This window comes from Mycteria americana, chromosome 22, assembly GCF_035582795.1.
Source record: "Mycteria americana isolate JAX WOST 10 ecotype Jacksonville Zoo and Gardens chromosome 22, USCA_MyAme_1.0, whole genome shotgun sequence".
NCBI classification, from domain to species: domain Eukaryota; kingdom Metazoa; phylum Chordata; class Aves; order Ciconiiformes; family Ciconiidae; genus Mycteria; species Mycteria americana.
The window spans coordinates 3,183,371-3,200,866 of NC_134386.1; the positions used below are offsets into that span (position 1 = coordinate 3,183,371).

Below are 17,496 nucleotides of genomic sequence, written 5' to 3' on the forward strand. Positions count from 1 at the left end.
CAAAACTAGACATCAGACTACTGGATTCTTCCATCTACTTGCAACTGCAGCATGACTTCAAAATGGTTATGAGAATTATTTTAACCTGCTAAATGTAAAGATCATACTATTGCCAAATAAAAGCACTCTTAGAATCAGCATGCAAACCTGGGTTTTTGGAAAAGCATGAAAAGAAATCAACTGCTTGCTTCATTCCAACAGAAAGCTCACTCCAGGACTTATTTCTAACAGATAATAAATAGCAATTACAAGCACTCAAAAAGACTCCTGTTTGCAGCCTATCCTACCAGGTAATGCTTCTCCAACACTCGTGGCTTTATAGGCAGGAAGAGTCCTTAATTTTCAAAGCTACTTTGTTTAGTCTTTTCTCTGACCTTATCAGACATCAACATGAGAAGGAATAAGGAGAGGAGGGAGATAGGAATCAAATTCCAACCAACTTCCACTTCCAAACCACCTATATTTTCCTCAAAAACCAGCAGCCATGTTTTCTACAAAACATATCACACCAACTTCAATAAGGCATGATGGTTTTGCTAGCATAATTTTAATAATCTTACTCACATTAACATCAACAAAATTACATCTTATCATAAATCACACTCCAAAAATAACACAATTATGGCATTTGCCTACACCCATATTTGAATATCCTAACCATTCAAGAGCAAGATTATCAAATTAATAAGACAAAGAGCAAAGAAAAATTTTGGTATCTTAGATATTCTATATTTCATATGTTTTTAGCCAATAGGAAAAAAGACTGGACCAGAGGCATTATTATATATCTATTTATACTAGTGACACTTCGGAAGCAGGGCACCACGGTGCATTCTTTTCACTGCTTTTGGCATCAATGTTGTAACTTGTGTTAAAAGTGAAAAAAATCCCAAAGGAAGTATCTTGGACACAGGGAGCTGATTGGCTGATTTTTAATTTTACGTTATAAGCTGTTGTTGGCATAAGCCATTTATTGAATCTTTAAAAAACAGAGGGAAATATAAAAGTACATGAAAATCAATTCCCAGGAGATACCTACATTTATTTCCCTTTTTACACCAACAAGCCACCTCCATAAACTGTGTCCAGCCCCAAAGAAGAAACCAGTTCTTGTTGCTTTTGTTTCGTTCCTGTTACCTTCTGTTCTTATAAAAACACTTTAAAAAGTCTTCCTAGTATTTTCCCCATCAATAGTAAAACTCAATAAGCTAGCAGGCAATATTATCTAAAGAGCAATATCAATTATTTGCTAGCCAAGAACCAACAAGTTATAAATCCTTACTACTGAGTAACACTAGGGCTTTTATCACACTTGCAGGTTTGGTAAGGTTGGCACCAACCTAAAGCAAGGATGTTGCAGAACATTTCCAGGATACACCTGAATATAATCTACTGTAATGCTTGTGCTTGCACTCCCTGATTAAAATTATATTATATAAGATTTAAACAACAGTCATTTCACTGTAATCTTACTTGCTAGAAAGCAGAGGTATGTAAGGCAGAACACGACAACACGACGGCAATTTTCAAAACTTCTGGACTCAAACACCTACACTGACACACTGTTCTTCTCTCCGGGAACAAGTATGAACGACATCACAAGCTAACAGGAAATCTTAAGAAAATGGTCTGTCTCTCAAATGCAGTAGTGAAATACTGTTCTCCGAATTTCACTTGCTGCCCATGAGTGCTTCTAAGAAATTAATCAAACTGATAACATGTGGTTTTTAAGAACAACTTGTTGAGGTTGCACACTTCTACAAAAAAGCAGCTGAGGAAATGAAGGCACCGATGTAGTGCTGTCATTTAATATGATTTTGAAATTACAAAGACAGATCTATAAGGTCAGGATACCCAGCCTACACCAGCCTGCCTTCCATGCATTCAAGGAAGGCACGGTATGATGTCTTTACCCTAAGATAATGGATTCTTGGCGGGGGGGGGGGGAATATGACAACATACTTTAACAGTCAACATAGTCAATCTGTAGGCATGATTCTAGCCATGTTAACTGAAAACTTTTCCATTGATGCAGTCAGCGTCTGTTCTAGCCTCTTTATGCAGCAACACTTGGGAGGCAGCCAGGCAGCTTCTCTGCATTGCTCTACAGCAGCTCCAGACGACTTAGTGTATTTGCCTCCACCTGCTCTCCAGTCTCACTGCTATAAGGATGTCTCTGAAACCAGGGCTGTCATCTGAGCTTTTCTTTCAGACACAAAGGCAAATCCACTATTTCAAATAAAAAATAAAAATTAAAAATGAAAAAGGATCTCTTTTTAAGAGAAGAGAAGTGATGCCTCACTAGCTTTAAAATCTAAGCTGAAGAAATAAAACTTAATATATCTTGGGAAGTCTCCCACTAGTAAACCACTGCTATTAGAGAAAAGTTGCTATATACAATTATGATCTGGTTTATGATTTGTTGAACGAATTTCTGTAGCGATGAGCAAAGAATGTGGGCAGAACAGTAACTAAAGCCACACTTAAAAAAAAAATACACATGTTCTTAAATTAAATTACTTCTTCATCTGATCAAGTCCCGTAAGCAAACTTCTACTTCTTGTTTGGTTCTAAGATGAGTAAGTTTTTCTAGACCATCTTCTCTGCCCACGTAATTTTGCTTAAGGATCAGTTCTTGTTACAGCCCTAACAGAGATATTCACGTTATACTCATTTTGGAGATAGCTGTTTATTGGTAAATATGAGGACTTAGACTTCAGGGAAAGGAGGAAAAAAACCTGAACAACTATACATTGCTGTTTAAGTCCCACAAATAATTTTGTGAACCTCTACAAGTACCATTGCTGCATATTCATAGTTAAAAATGTGTAATTCTTTAAGTTCTGTTTGACATCAGAAGATACGGTTTCCATTTTTAGAACATCACATCAGCCTTTTCAGATTGATGCTGTATAGACGTCACCGGCATGTCTGATGTCACATATGAAAGTGTTCCAGCTGTACCTCTATTAACTCAAAGGGTGACATGTTAACTCCAGAGAAAAAGTAGTGATTCAGAGTAACTTAAACTATCAGTCAGCAATTTATCCTAGTGTCCAACTATACCCTACATAAGTTTACATATCACGTGACATGAAATGTTTCTGAATATGTAATAAATGTAAGTGTTTGGAGTTCTAAACCTTCCGGTATATTTTCAGAAACAGTATTACTGAACTTATGAGATTCCTAAATATTTAAAATGCTTAAAAATTAGCATATTTTCAAATGAATATTCTGACTTTTTCTGTATGCGAGTCTCTTAAAGGTATGCACAAGTGCCTCCTTTTTTGCTGGAAAACGATTTCTGTTATCAGAAGTTGGATCAATTTTTTAAAAGCATTAACATTACTGTATATGATTCACAGCCCAAGTATTACATCAGACCCAATTTAAAATGCACAACATACACGCTATATTTCTAGCGAAAGCCATTTTTGAAGTCCACAGTCATACAAAATAACCTACAACACAGGCTAAGGAAAGCTGAACTGAGATCTCAATATGAAAATTTTAATACTATTTTCTCTAGTCAGTGCATCTAAAGTCACCGGTATCCTATTGGCTTCTACTGTGTCAATGGCCAGAACAGTATCTTCCAGTTATGCATTTAGTGTTGGAGTGTTTAATCCCTCCCATGGTCCTGACTTTATAAACTCTACGGATGTCTAAAAATCCACGTTGTAAGGCCAGCTACACCTCACAGAATGCAACAGTGCAACTCCTGCCTGTAGCCAAAGAATTTACTCACAGTATACAAATGAACTCCCAAGTCTTTTCCGGGCATTTGCTACACAGTCAGTGGTTCTGCATCTTTTCGGTCCTAAAAATGTAGGAAAAAAAAAACCAAAACAAACAAAAAAACCACAAATTACATTTCGTGTGTGCTATGTATTGTCTTGAATTCTCAGCTATGCGCATCAGCCACGAGGAAGAGACTTCCAGAATCACTCAACTCCTTCCTTCCAAAACACTGCTACAGAGTTCAGTAAAGGGACACTTAACAATGTGAAACCAAGAGAAGAAGTTCTAATGTATCTACTGATATAGTTTCTGAAAAACAACAGCTTCTTTGCCTCCTGAAGGGTACAAATACTTTAATCTCATGCTAGTTTCCTGTACTGTCATGTGTTTCTAGAACTTGAGACACATGCTTTATTTAAGAGGTCTCTCAAGTACAAAGTACAAGGCAGAATGCAGCAGCAGCTTATCGACTGAGAATCAAGAAGCAACGCTCTCAATAAAGGTTTTTTTGAGTTTTGTTTGTTTTTGGTTTGGTTTTTTTTTTAACCATATTTTTGTTGTATTTCCTCTCTGTGCTGACTAGGAAAACCAACAGTCAGAGGTTGGAGAAATACAGCAAGATCTTACATAATACTCCAATCGTGCAGAAAATCGAGCCAAAGCTGGGAGGACAGAAGGAATTTTACAAAATTACAGTGGATATTTCCAAGCATGGAACTATGAATGCAATCAGTAACATAGCAATAGCTCCTGATCTCACAAGAAACAGTTATCTTTCCCAGCTTTATGCCCAATTTTGCAGAAATAACATCCAGGAAGAAATGAAGCAGATGATTTCAAGTTTACAGATCCACAGTGAGCCAGGCAGTGGAATGGCAAGCCCCACGAGCAAAACACTGAACAGAAGGGTGTGCCAAGAATAAAGCTGGTAAGTCCCTCTTATTGTAAACTGGATTGGTATCTAGAAAAATCACACAGGGCAACAAACTCAGTTCACAGTACATACCTAACACTAGGTCTGCCTAGAGGCTCAGCTGCAGTTCAGCGATTAACCCTAAACCTTCCCCCACACTGGTCAAGCTGGCTCAGTGGAAACTAACTGAGAGAAGACTCTGGTGAATGGAATTGTTTTTAACATTTATCAGGTCTAATCAACCTAGTACTATTGCCAGTACTGGTACCTTCTCCATGTTAAAACATCAGCAAATTGTAAGGTCAATTACACAAGAAATAGTATTTTTTAAGCACTCCACTGTGACCTGTGTAATCAGCGATGGTACTGCTCACTGAGACCACGTGTCAAACCAAAACCCCTTCCATTTTAACGCCCTCCCTGATCTGTATGTATGTGCAAATCCTGGAGGTTTTGGGGAGGAAACACAATTAGTGTTATAATAGTGGTAACTATATTCAAGTAAATCAGGATATCGGATTTGATAGGAGTTTCTACGATCTTATGGTAGGTACAGTTTTGTATTACTGTCCTCTACTGATACAGTGACAGGATGACAGCTTGCGATGTACTTCTGCTATCATGTTGTCTTGAGCTGGACACATCCATGACAAAGTGCCATTAAGAAAAAAAAAAATCTGTTTGTTCTTCAGGACACAATGAAACAAGTGACATAATGAAACCAAATCATTCTGGGCATCTGGTTAGAAAAAGTCACTGAAAAAGAAGCATGCCAGTTATATGTTTTAGTTAACTAATTTAGGGTTTTTTAATAACCAAAGAGTTCTATTTTATAAAGCATAAATAACAGTGAAATTATTCAGACTTTTATAGGGCTCCGCACCAAGCCACCCCAGATCTCTAAAGGCAAAGGAAAAAAAAAAAAAATCACAGAAAAGGATTCCTTTTCATTATGCCACTATGATGCTCTACAATCACAAATGTAAACACGCCTAATAATGCCGAGTTACAGAAAAATGACAACAAATAACGTTAAATTCCATATTTTTCTCCCCCCAAAAACTCCTGTCAGAAAAAGACAATTCCATTTCACAGGCAGCTTTGCCAATACCATGAGAACAGTATTTTACCTTTATAATACCATCTATCACTAATCAAGATAGTGCTTGCTACAAGCATTAGCACTCTGCTAACAAATCGTATTAGTGACACATTTAACTATGAAAGGGAATTCTTTTGCCTTTCCATACTGCATGATGATGCACCATTTCCTTTAAACACCACTACAGGCCTGAGACACAGCTAAGAAATACCAGTACTGATCCCAGACACCCTGGGGTCTAATTCATAGGAAGCCCAAGTTCCCTCCTGATTTAGAAATGTGCCTCACAGTCCTCAGCGGCAAAGCTACGACCTGTCATCCCTTACTTGGTTATGCTGTTAGTCATCTCAGTTTTTCCACTCAAGCCCTTATTTCCGTTCTCCCACTCGTGTTTCCTTACTCAGTTCCTGGCACCCCACTGAACCTCTATCCCTGCCTGGGGATCTCGAGGAATCCCCTAACCAGGCCTCCCCCCAACATTTCCCAGCCGCCCCTCTCCCCCCCTCAGGCCCTGCTCCCTCGCTCTCCCCAGGCGAGCTACCGATCCCGCTCTCCTCTCAACTCCTGCCCCCTTCCCCACAGCTCTTACCTCCTGGCCCTACGAGTGACTCCTACCGCCGGAGGAAGCCCTGCTCCGAGGCAGGCTGGGAAGCCCGAGAAGCCCTGTCCCAAGCAGGTGCGGCGGGTGGGGATCGCGCCCCCGGACTCTGCCCCCCACTCCGCAGCCAGCCCCCCTAGGAGAACACCAGCAGCTGGAGCTCACTATTTGGCAGCATGTCGTCCTCCTCCGATTCCCCCCAAGCAGATGCAGAGGCTCATTATTCCGCAAGTCCCCGCAGCAGCCTTCTGCGCAGGCGCCGAGTTGACGAACAAGCAGGATATGGCGGTTCCCAGCGCTCCCCTCCCGGCCGCGCATGCGCAATGCGCGAATGACACCGCCTCCCCAGCCCCCCGCTCAGGACCACTGCGCATGCGCACATGCCCTCGCACAAACCCTGCCGCCCGCCTCCAGCTTCCTCCTGTGCATGCGTCCTCTGCCGCCAGCCCAGCTTCCGCGCATGCGCTGGCGCCTTCGAACACGCCCTCACCCCTCCGTTGCGCATGCGCGCCCAGCCCCGCCCTCCTGCTTCGCCTCTCTCTGGCTCAGATTCTGGCAGCGCGGTGGAGCATGCGCTGTGTACCTTGGGGTCCCCTAAAGTGTCAGAGCTCCCTATTTGGCAAGGAGCTACTCCTGTCGCAGTGCCATTTAAACAGCCGGCGGAGGAGGGGGGCAGGCCCGTGCGGGTCTCTCACTTCCCAGTCGTGCGGCAGGGCCGCCGCAGGAACAGAGGAGAGCTGCCCCCACATACACCTCGCAGAGCCAAGCGGTGGGGGGACGACGACACTACCTTCCCCCCGTCCCTGTGGAGGTTTCCAGTCCTCGCCCGATTCCTTTTGCTTCTTTCCCCCGCACGGCCCCTCCCACCTCACCTGAGAAGGATACAGCTGCCTGCTGTCCCCTTGCGGTCTCCTCATACTGCCCTAAACTGACACATCCGGGCTCCCCACAACACCCGCCTCTCAGCGACGCGCCACCGGGGCGGGGGCGAGGGAGGCGCACTGCGCGTGCGCGGGGAGGGGCGGGGCGCAAGGGAGGCGGGGGAAAAGGCGGGAAAGGCGTCGAGCGCGGCGGCGCGCGCTATCTCCTCTTTCGTCCCAGCTCTGTGAGGAATTGGCTGCCTGAGGTAACGGTGCGCTGCGCTTCTGCCTTGGAGACCTCTTCTCCTGGTGTTGTGTGAGGGTTGAGGGCTCTGCTTGGAGCTGGTGTAGGGTTTTATTTTAAATCTCTTCACCCAAGGAGGAAGTGTTAGGGGAAATGGGAGGATGTGTGTTTCTCTTGCTGTTGTGGTGTGGCCTGGTTTCACCTTTGCTCCCCATTCCTTTGAGGGTTGGGCTTAGGGTTGTGTAGTGAAAATACAAATGGTTCTTCCCCCTTCTCTCACTTCAGGCTGGGTTGTGGGCCGTTTCAGTGCGTGGGTCACGAGTGCTCATGAAGAATGGCTCCCTGCGCTGTGCACAATGAGAATTTCTTGCCAAGTTTGAGGATGATTGGTGAGGTTTTTTTCAAGGCACAGCATTTATTTTAACCTCTTGAGAAAAGGATTATAAAGCAAACATGCTTTGTGCCTGTTATGCAGGGGTCTAGATCAAGAGCTTAAGGGAGACCTCATAGACCTTCCAGTACCTACAAGGGGGTTATCAGCCAAATGGAACCAGGTGCTTCATAGTGGTACATGGCAGGAGGATGAGAAACAAAAGTAAAAATGAGAGATTTAGACTGGATATAAGAAATTATTTCATCATGACCATAGATGAGCATTTGGGCAGGTTGCCCAGAGAGACTATGCAGTCTCTGTTGGAGGTTTTCAAGGCCTGAATAAATAAAGCCCTGAGGAACCTTGTTAGATCTCATAAGTGACCCTGCTTTGAGCAGGTTGGACCAGATGATATCCTGAAGTCCCTTCCACCCAAATTATGCTGTGATCCTAAGATCTATATTATATATGGGTCTTCTCTTGTTCTAATTTGTAATGATTTGCAACCAGAGGAAGCAAAATCTTCTTTGTTAGTTAATTACGTAAATGTTTGTAGAGAAGTTTATCCAGAGCTACCCTTTCTTTCCTGCCAGTTTCAGCCTCATGTTATAGTGAATTAATAACAGTTACACACAAAGCACCCCAATAACCAAACTAGCCAGGTTACAGGATACATATCACAGCTACACTTATTTAAATGAAAAATCCAAAGTATTTTTCTCTCATATCTCATTCTCTCAGATGAAAAATGCTGCTTCTCATAGAACAATTGGTCCTGTGCATGAGGCTGCCACATTTGTCCACCACTGACTCGGAGAATATTGCCTGTTTTACTGCTAACATTTTCTGCAGTGTCCTGGGTTTTCTTGGCAAGTGTCTCATCCAAGTCATGACCAATTCTTGGACCCTGCTTCATTCCTTCATTTCACAAACTGCTGCCCATGGTGACAAAACAGCAGGTAATGCTGCATTGTAATGAAGAAATGCCATAAAACTGCCTCTTGGGAAGTACAGAATCGGTATTAGCATTCCTATTCTGGCTACACATTTCTCCTAGAAACTTGTTTTCATACCCTATCCATTATCCTGGATTTTATATTCCCAATATAAACTGGATTTTTACTGATGTATTTATTCTCTAATGGTTGAAGTACAAAAGGAAATTACAGCACCAGTTTTGGAGAAAACAAAGAGATTCTCCCCTCCCCTCCTGCATCAGAGTGCTTAGGCTGCAGAGTCTTGATACAAGGGGTTTCTAGATAGAACAAACAGAAATGTCTCCTTTAATTCAACACTGGCCATGTGTCACTTAGCGGTAGAGAGGTCAACCTCTTTTGCAGTTTATGACGTTCTCCTGATCAAAATTCTCTTGTTCCCAGGAAGTAGAAAATTAAATTGGGCATCTGTGAAAATGAAGATCGAATTTCACCTCTCTACCATATGAGAAAGTTATTTAGGGTCAATTCTGTCCTCCTTGGTGGCAGACAGAAGTGAAATACTGTCACTTACTCTTCACAAACCCTACCTTCTGTCTTTAATACAGTTCTGTGATAAAATGACTGGACAATTCCTAGGTGCAGGCACTGCTCGAACCTTGAAAATGTGCATGGGGGTATGCTGACGTGTGTGTGTTTTGACACTAGTGTGCATGTGAGAGTACCAAATGATCAAATGCATTCACTTTGGGTATAATTCTCAGTATCATCTGAATGATACAAGGCAGGTTGTTTTTTCTGCATGAAAAGAACCAGGAAATGCTACTGTACATATAGGTTTGGAGGTGTTACTTTTGTTATGTAAGTTTGATTTTTATGTGAAGCTGATTAAACTGATGTCCGTGAAAGAGTTGTGTGCAAGAATTTTAAATAGCTCCTGCGTTTTAATATTCACTTTCTCTTTGGTTTTAATTATTTTGTTCCTACGTTTTCCCTTTCAATTTACTAAAAATCTAGAAATGTAATTAGAGAGAGGCTGAACTTGGAGAAAGCTGCCAGCATTTCTACATCATGATTAAATATATCAGCCATCCCTTTAGTGAGAGACTGAAAAACAGGATTCTCATAATTATCTCCCTGTTATCCAGGAAAGAATCTGCAACACGTACGGATACAGAATTATTGAAAATGCAGCACTAATTAAAGTCTCATATAGGCTCCTGATGATCGGGAGGGTATGAAAACACAGTTATTTAATTATTTCCTGTATTTGCTCTCTTTGTTACAAAAACAAACAAAACCATTCTAAACAAACCCCATCTCCAATCACTGGGGAGACTTAATGAGGCTTTTATATGTGCAACAGTCGCACAAACATTGCAAGTTACTTGATTCACCTCTGCTTATACCAGTGAGACACCTATATAGCTCATTTTCCATATGTAATGCAAAAGCAGTGCTGTGGTATATTCACAAACAGTAAGGGAATCATTGCTTGGTTTAGGATATGGTTACTGTTTGTTTGTTTTAAATTTAAGACATAAAAAGAATCTTGATATTACAGGCTTTTATGGTTTCATTGTGAAATAGTAATATTTGTGCCATAGCCAATTAAAAATCTAGTATCTAACAGGTTATCTTTTCAGTCTGACTTCTTCTAGGGTATCTCCATCCTCTTGAAAATGTCATGCTCTCACCTAGCCCAGTACCAAGCCTACATTATTATTTATCTTGTCAAAGGAGTCTAAGCTTTGGCACTAGCAGAGCACACAAGAGGACAGTAAGTGCTGATATGGTTTCCGATGAAAGGAAAAGCTTCTGAGATACTGGCTTCTTTGAACTATGTAAGTCTGAGGATCCTCCAGGGAAAGGAAACTGGTGAGCTTTTTCTTTTGCAACCCTTTCCCTCAAAATTTAATTTGCAACAGAATGGCAAGTACTGAGCTAGATAGAGTCCAGTATTCCCACTTTTCCTGCACTATAAATTAAGTAATCTTCAGTGTTGCATTGAGTAGGAGGGCAAGTTGAATATTACCCATCCTTTAAAACTTTTAAAAGTGTAGAGAAGTTAAGTAGGTTATTCATATATATATAAAAAAAGACAAAATTGGGAAACTGCTTCTGGTTTCAAAGCAGAAATTAGAGGAGTATAGGAATTAGGTGAGTTTTAGGCATCCAGATTCAAAACTATGGCTGAGAACAATTCTTTTTCAATAGATGTATAAAACCACAGGTACCTAAATTTTTCAGGTACTGCCCTTTCTGACCCAAAAGTTCACTTAAGTGTTGCAGTTTCTGGTTATGCGCGTGCTCAAAACCGTCACTGCCTGAGCACTTAAGCAATTAGCTCCTACTTTCATTACATTTGGATCCAGTAGCACCTATGTCCCTTGAAGCATGAAAGGGTAAATTTGCTTTAGCACAGCCACCACATACATACAGCGTTAAATTCAGTACAAAACACAGTAACGATCAGCACTTCTATGCGAAAATGCCTGCTGGTAGTGGTGGGACAGTCTCCTTTTTCACATACAAACCATTCTCAGGTCTGAGTTTACTGCTATGCATATTTCTTGTCAGAATTTGCTTTCCTGACTTCAAAATACTGTAAGATAACTTAACTTAGTCATTGTTGCTGTGATTAAAAACTACTTTTATTTGTGAGAAAACAAACATTGTTTAAAAAATCTTGACCTCCTTTGGAAAAAACTCTGACTTGGAGATTTTAATTGCAGGGAATCTGTTCATAGTGCTATTTTTACATGTATTGGAAAAGTATCAAAGCTAATTTTTTAGAAGAGGAAATTATACTTTAAAATGCACTATTGTGAGAAAGTGACTCCCTCATGTCTTTGAGTTGGTGCTTTGTTTCTCGTTAGAAGCATCTCCTGTCTTCCCTGATGAGCCTGCTCTTGTTTTCAGTGCTGGTTTGCTTTAAGATGCTTTTGATCCTGATTCATTAAAACCTGATCCTGCTGCTTCCCACCAGCCCTAATGGTCTGTGAAATTATTTTCCTTTCTCCAAGATGCTGTTAACTCTAATAGCACCTGCAGAGTAGAGGAGCTCAGAACATTGTCAAAAGTCCTCCGATTTATTCAAACCAGCTTTTCTCCGCAAACAAGAATTAATCTTCAATGTTATCACAGCAATCTTGCTTAGTGGAGAAGTGGGAGAGGACTGCAACAGAGTCCAAAGGTTTTATCACTGCTGTTTTCCCCTTCTACAGGTACAGAGAGATAATTGGACAAAAGACTTGAAGAATAGAGGATAAGATTCACTCTGTATAACAGAGCATGAAAGTATGAATGAGCATAAAGGGCTCAAACAGCTGCAAAAAAAAAAAAAAAAAAGGCAGGAAATAAATCCAGTAAGAAAAAAGTAGGGAACAATGAAGCAAAGTGATGTAGTAAAGGAAAAATGTAAAACTGCACTTGCAGTCTGGACCTTGCAGGGAATAACAACGGTTAAAGAAAAGGCAGGATTTTCAAGGTATTCACAAACTAAGAATTTTTCAATTACGTAGCATCAGGATTCATAACTAGATGACAGTTTAGTCTTGTTCTATATTTTAATGCTGGAGGACGGGAGGAGAGCTCTCTAAATTTGCGCTTTCGACACAATGATAAAGACTAATATTAGCTGTCAGTATGTACTTCATTGCACAAATTCTAGCAAGCATTATGACTTAAATATTGCTACTCTAGAACATTCTTACAGAACTGAACAGCTTAATGCGGAGCTGATCAGTTCTTTGTTTTTGCCTTCTCATTAGCAATGTCCTGCAATGACTATTATGGCATTAAGTTACTGCAACCAAAATGGCAGTAATGAGTATTCAGATGTTTAATTTAATTTGAAGATGCAGTCGGTTATTGCATAGAAAATTGTTTTCTAGAACAGCCATTTCAAAACCAAGCATTCAGAAGCTATGAAGACCAACCAAAAGTAAGGTTGTCCATGCAGTATTTTGGTCCTATTGTAGAGATCTGTATGCTGTAGTCTTTAACTGTACGATCACATTATCTTTAACCTGATTTCCTAAGGAGACAAAGCTTATGTTGTTTGTATCTTCCTACCCCATCCCTCAATAACTTCTAATTCAGCAGCATTTTCCAACCAAGTTAAAGAAAAGTAGGGGCCTCAAAGGTCATTGCATTCTACCACATTCCATCAAAGCGGGGGTTGCTAATTCCAGCATTTACAGAACTATTTTTTCACTGGACTGTGCCATCCCTTTCTGTGACTGGGTAAGTTTAAAGATAATGAAATGAAATGTTGCATCCTGTGTGGGTTCCCAAGATTTATGTAATTCACACTTCCTCAAATATTTACTGACTGCAAAAATAATTAATTTCTTCCTGGGCATTTCCTCATTTATCAGGTAATAGTGTCTTGCTGCTTAGAAGTATTAATGAAGCTATCGTAACCAGTACCTCTGTGATTTTAAGTGATAATATGCTTCATGCAATATAGACAGAGGGGAAAAAAAGACATCTTAGAATTTATCAAAACAGAGAAAATAAAGCTTATGTCAAAACTATGCACTAATTTAAAGTGCCCAACTTGATACATCTCAGGCCTCATTATTTAGAGAAGTTGGTAATTCAGTTGTGCTTTGTGTGTTGAGATCAGAGTTTTACCTCTCCCCAGGTGTGGCTGTGAACATTCCCTTTTTGCAGATCTAGCCCAGCTGTTCATACAAAAATAAAAAACTTAGTAATCAGATAAGCACTTCAGGTTATGGGATTGCCACACAGGTCCTGAGGCAGGGGCAGAATCTGCTAATCCAAATTGGTGGTGTTTCTTAATCCTGAGACCAGGATTTGGGGTTTTTTTCACATTTACTGTAAAACTAATTAACAAATTATAGCCTATCATGTTCACAGAATGAGATCTCTCAAGACCTTAGGAGAAAGTGACACTACAATTCTGAGAATAAACTAAATCAGAGCAGGCTGCAAATTTGTCTGGAAAGCAGACTCGGCTCCTCAAAACTGATAAGGAATGAGAGAGGCAGCCTTTGCCTGGAAAGCAGTTTGCATTGTTCTGAGACATGATTTTTAGAAGTTTAGCTAATGAATGTCAAGCAATCATGCTGCCAGAGGACACAAACTCAACTGTCTACTTTTTCCACTACCACAGAAACAAGAGACAACGATCCCTACTGTTTGAGTGTACTTGAGAGGGTTGAGATTTTTATTGCCTTGTAATGTTTAATTTTAGGTGGGAAATAGTCCTTTGGAGGACAGTTTTCTGCTGTCAATGGGAAGAGGCCATTACAGATGGGCCTAGTATGCCCTCTATTCATGTTCCAGGGCCACTGCAAGATTTCTTAGTGTTGTCTTTAAATAGGGACCATTACAAAGTGGAAATTACAACAACATTTGATTAAAAAGTGTGGGGTGCTAGTCCTACCTGCAGAAAAGCAAATCACTGTGTACAAGGACCATTATGGAAATCTTTCCTTGCTGTCCCCAAAATTATGTATGCCCAAAACTAGGTATTTCACTTCATTTCAATTTTCAAGTTTCAGTCAAGCAAAAGACTTAGTCCTCATTCCAAGTGATGGAAGGGTTCCATGACTGACCTGGCTGGATTTTAACTTTTATGGATTCTTCAGCATCTGGTCTGTGCAAACGGAACCGCTCTTGGGCATGCCTACTGCTGCACATTTGTGCTGCTCTTGGGAGTAACTGAAGACCCAGTAAAGGACCTGAACCTGCTTCCAGGAAAAAACACACCACCATCCTTGACTCTGGCAGTCTTTTTTTTGCATTCTCCTAGCAAAACGCCTCTACTGAATTCAGTATTTCAGCAAGTACTGTGTATGAAAACCATGCTGTCCTCTGAACATTTTTTTTTTTCCTTTGAAACAGGTTAATTGCTCATTAAAAGTTTGGAAATAGGCTGTGAGCTTGCCAAAGTAACTGAACTGGGATGATGAAGAAGGTATTAAAAGTGTTCAGGATCCTCTATGTGCATAAATATACAAAAAGAATAAAAATGACATTGCAAGCATGGCAGAAAAGCATAGCAAGAGAAAGGAAGAAAAGCCATATGACTATTTTTGCTAATTTAGTTCTGAAGCCTTGAATGCACTTTTCATCTTAATTTTCTCCTTAAAATACTTAAAACTTTCAATACCTCATTCCAGTGTGACATCCAGCTGTCTCAGTTTGTCTGAGGCAATTACTGTTTTTCCTGTTCTTTAGATGCATCCCTGGCTCACTGTTGCTGAAATTCTATTAGTTATGAACTGTAAATCTAAGTACGAAACTGTTTATTATAAGAGTATATATTTCAAATGCATATCTCATCCCTACTGGCCTTACAAACTTCTTCCTACTACTAGTCAGCATAAACTTACTACATGCTCAGGTGGGACTCTAAAGCTAGCATGCATTTTTCCCTGATGGGTGCTATTTTGATTCTCACATGCTTTTCAGTCCGTGAAATCTGACAGAAATTCCCATTTCCTTTGCAAGGGTGTGTGGACTCCTGCAGGATAAGCTCACGTAATCACCGACTCTTAACTAAGTGGCACAGCATAAATCCTAGTTGTTCTTGAAGAATGACCGTTAGGATTGGGGTTTTTTAAGCGGTATCTTCAAGATTGGCAATTCATTGATTTCAAAGTAGTAATGATAACTTCCTTATCCCTTAAACTGTTGTCATTTGAGCATGAGTCTGTATTATCCTGTGACCACAAAATTATCAGTGTTATACAATTATATCCACCTCTACAAAATATATGCACATACAGTATCATCTACCTTGTTCTATGTGCTCTCTAAACATGTGGGGTTTTTTAAACATCTGCTAATGGAGTTGCAGAAGGAGCTTGTAAAAACAAGGAAGATGAAAGGAAAAGGAACGCAGCTGCTAAGTTTCCCCCCCTGCAGATGCCATGTCTCAGTTAGCTATGAAATAAAACTTCACCTTTCTTGGTACATCAGCAAGTTCCTCCTGGAGGGACAACAGGCACAAACACTGCAGCAATGTGAACTGCTGTTTATTCTCAGTATGTGCGTTGACTCTTCTCATCTCCCTGGAACCACCGAGAACTGACAAGGTTCCTAGGAGAATTCTGGCAGAAATGTTTTCAAAAACATTGCCTGTGATGCCAATGGCTGCTGCTGTGTAGGAAGCCAGCTGTTTGTGTTACATGAGGACAAGAGGACATGCAGGTGTGGACGTACTTATTTATACTCAGGCTATTTGTAATGAAGGCCATTCTGCAGAAGAGATGGTGATTGCCTTAAAGCTTCTAATGACTTAGCTTCCATGTAGTCTCTGCTGATAGTCAAAAAGAATTAAGCAGAATAAAAATGGAGGAAGACCTTGATTTCCACATTATGTTTTTACTGTAAGCACAAAGACTCCAGAAGTACAGTTATATTGCTAATTAAAGAGGAACTGCTTTTTTGTTGTTTTTCTCTTTGCATTTCTTGAAAATGATTGAAATAAGAGTTCCCCCTGCTGGTAACTGGATGAGTCATAACTGGACTCAGGGTTGAGACTCTGGAGCCAACACAAAGTAGAGGAGAGGACGATGGAACCTCTTCATAACTTCTCGGTCTGACTCGCAGGGCTTTGTCTAAGGCACTTAATAGATTAATCTCCTACTCAACTGATTTCCCTTCCTCTTCTACTCGAGAGACAGACCAGCCACATCTGCTAACGAAGGAGCAAACCACAAGCATTCCCTTTAGTAACTCCTTGGCAAGTCAGCCCAAACTTGAAACATGACACAGTGGGTGTTCAAAGCACCTACCATCTTGGCTGCAAAGGGTGATGTTTTACACTTTACAAAAGCTTTTCATTTTGGAAAATATGTCATTACACACAACTATTGCTTGCTTACAGCTGGGGAAAGACAGAGATCAAACACACAGGACTAAAAAGAACAAGGTAGTCTTTTTTTATTTAACTAGGTTTGCACCCTTCTAATAAACTGGACAATGTCTAAAAAAAAGCGGAGAGACAAACCGAGTCATAGCAGAACTGGCGAAGCCCACATTGTTGGTAGAGAACCTGGGCACTGTGCTTTAATTCCTTGAAACCTCTAAACTGCTTATAGGTGCACATGCTGCCACAGAACACTTCCTTCTTTGAATAAGCAAAATATAACTTGCCAGCAGTAGTTAAAGATTCCTTTGCACAGCCATACCCTAGATGTTATACAGTATCTAGAGAAACTAGAGTAAGTTCTGTCAACACTTTGTACTTTACTAATCTCTTATGTGAAGACAGAAAGCCTTTCCTGACACTTCACCAGAAGTTCAAGCATCACCTCTGAAGACACTTGTACCATTTATAAAAAAAGAACAAAGACAAAAAAACCCCATTAAACGTAATTATCCCTCTGCAAAAGGTGCCTCAAAGAGGAGCTACCATTTCTAATAGGAAAAAGTAACATGGAAGATGAAAACTTTACTGGATCCTAACCCGGTTCCTTTGGAGTTTACTTGTCTTTATTTAAAGAGACAGCTGAACTCAAGCAGGAACATACACTAAAAGCCACCAGGCAGGCTTCTCAACATGTAGTAACCAGTCTGTCACTGGGGAGAAGTATTAGAGCAATCCTCCTGGCAGCTCAAAGCTGGGGACCTGTTCTGCGGTAGTGTTGTTAAAACTGTCCAAGAAAAAAAGCCAGTGCTGATTTGAAAATAGCTTCTTGAATTGCTTTTGTAGCCTCCTCTGGGATCTTGCAGTACGTGAGGTCT

At 40.6% G+C, this 17,496-nt stretch overlaps 1 protein-coding gene across 6 annotated transcripts in view; it reads right to left on the reverse strand.

Annotated features, from left to right (window-relative positions):
• Positions 1-7,355, reverse strand: part of SPOP (speckle type BTB/POZ protein) — a 28,129-nt gene extending 20,774 nt beyond the window's left edge. The window contains exons 1-2 of one of the 6 annotated variants that reach the window (XM_075522892.1): positions 7,230-7,355; positions 3,752-3,823 (exon numbers count right to left, since the gene is read on the reverse strand). The gene's annotated coding sequence lies outside the window, so the exon portion shown is untranslated. Of the gene's footprint in view, positions 1-3,751; positions 3,824-6,348; positions 6,667-7,229 lie in introns of those variants that run through there. The other 5 variants (XM_075522893.1, XM_075522891.1, XM_075522895.1 and 2 more) reach the window with 5 other exon arrangements.
• Between the last annotated feature and the right edge of the window lie 10,141 nt (positions 7,356-17,496).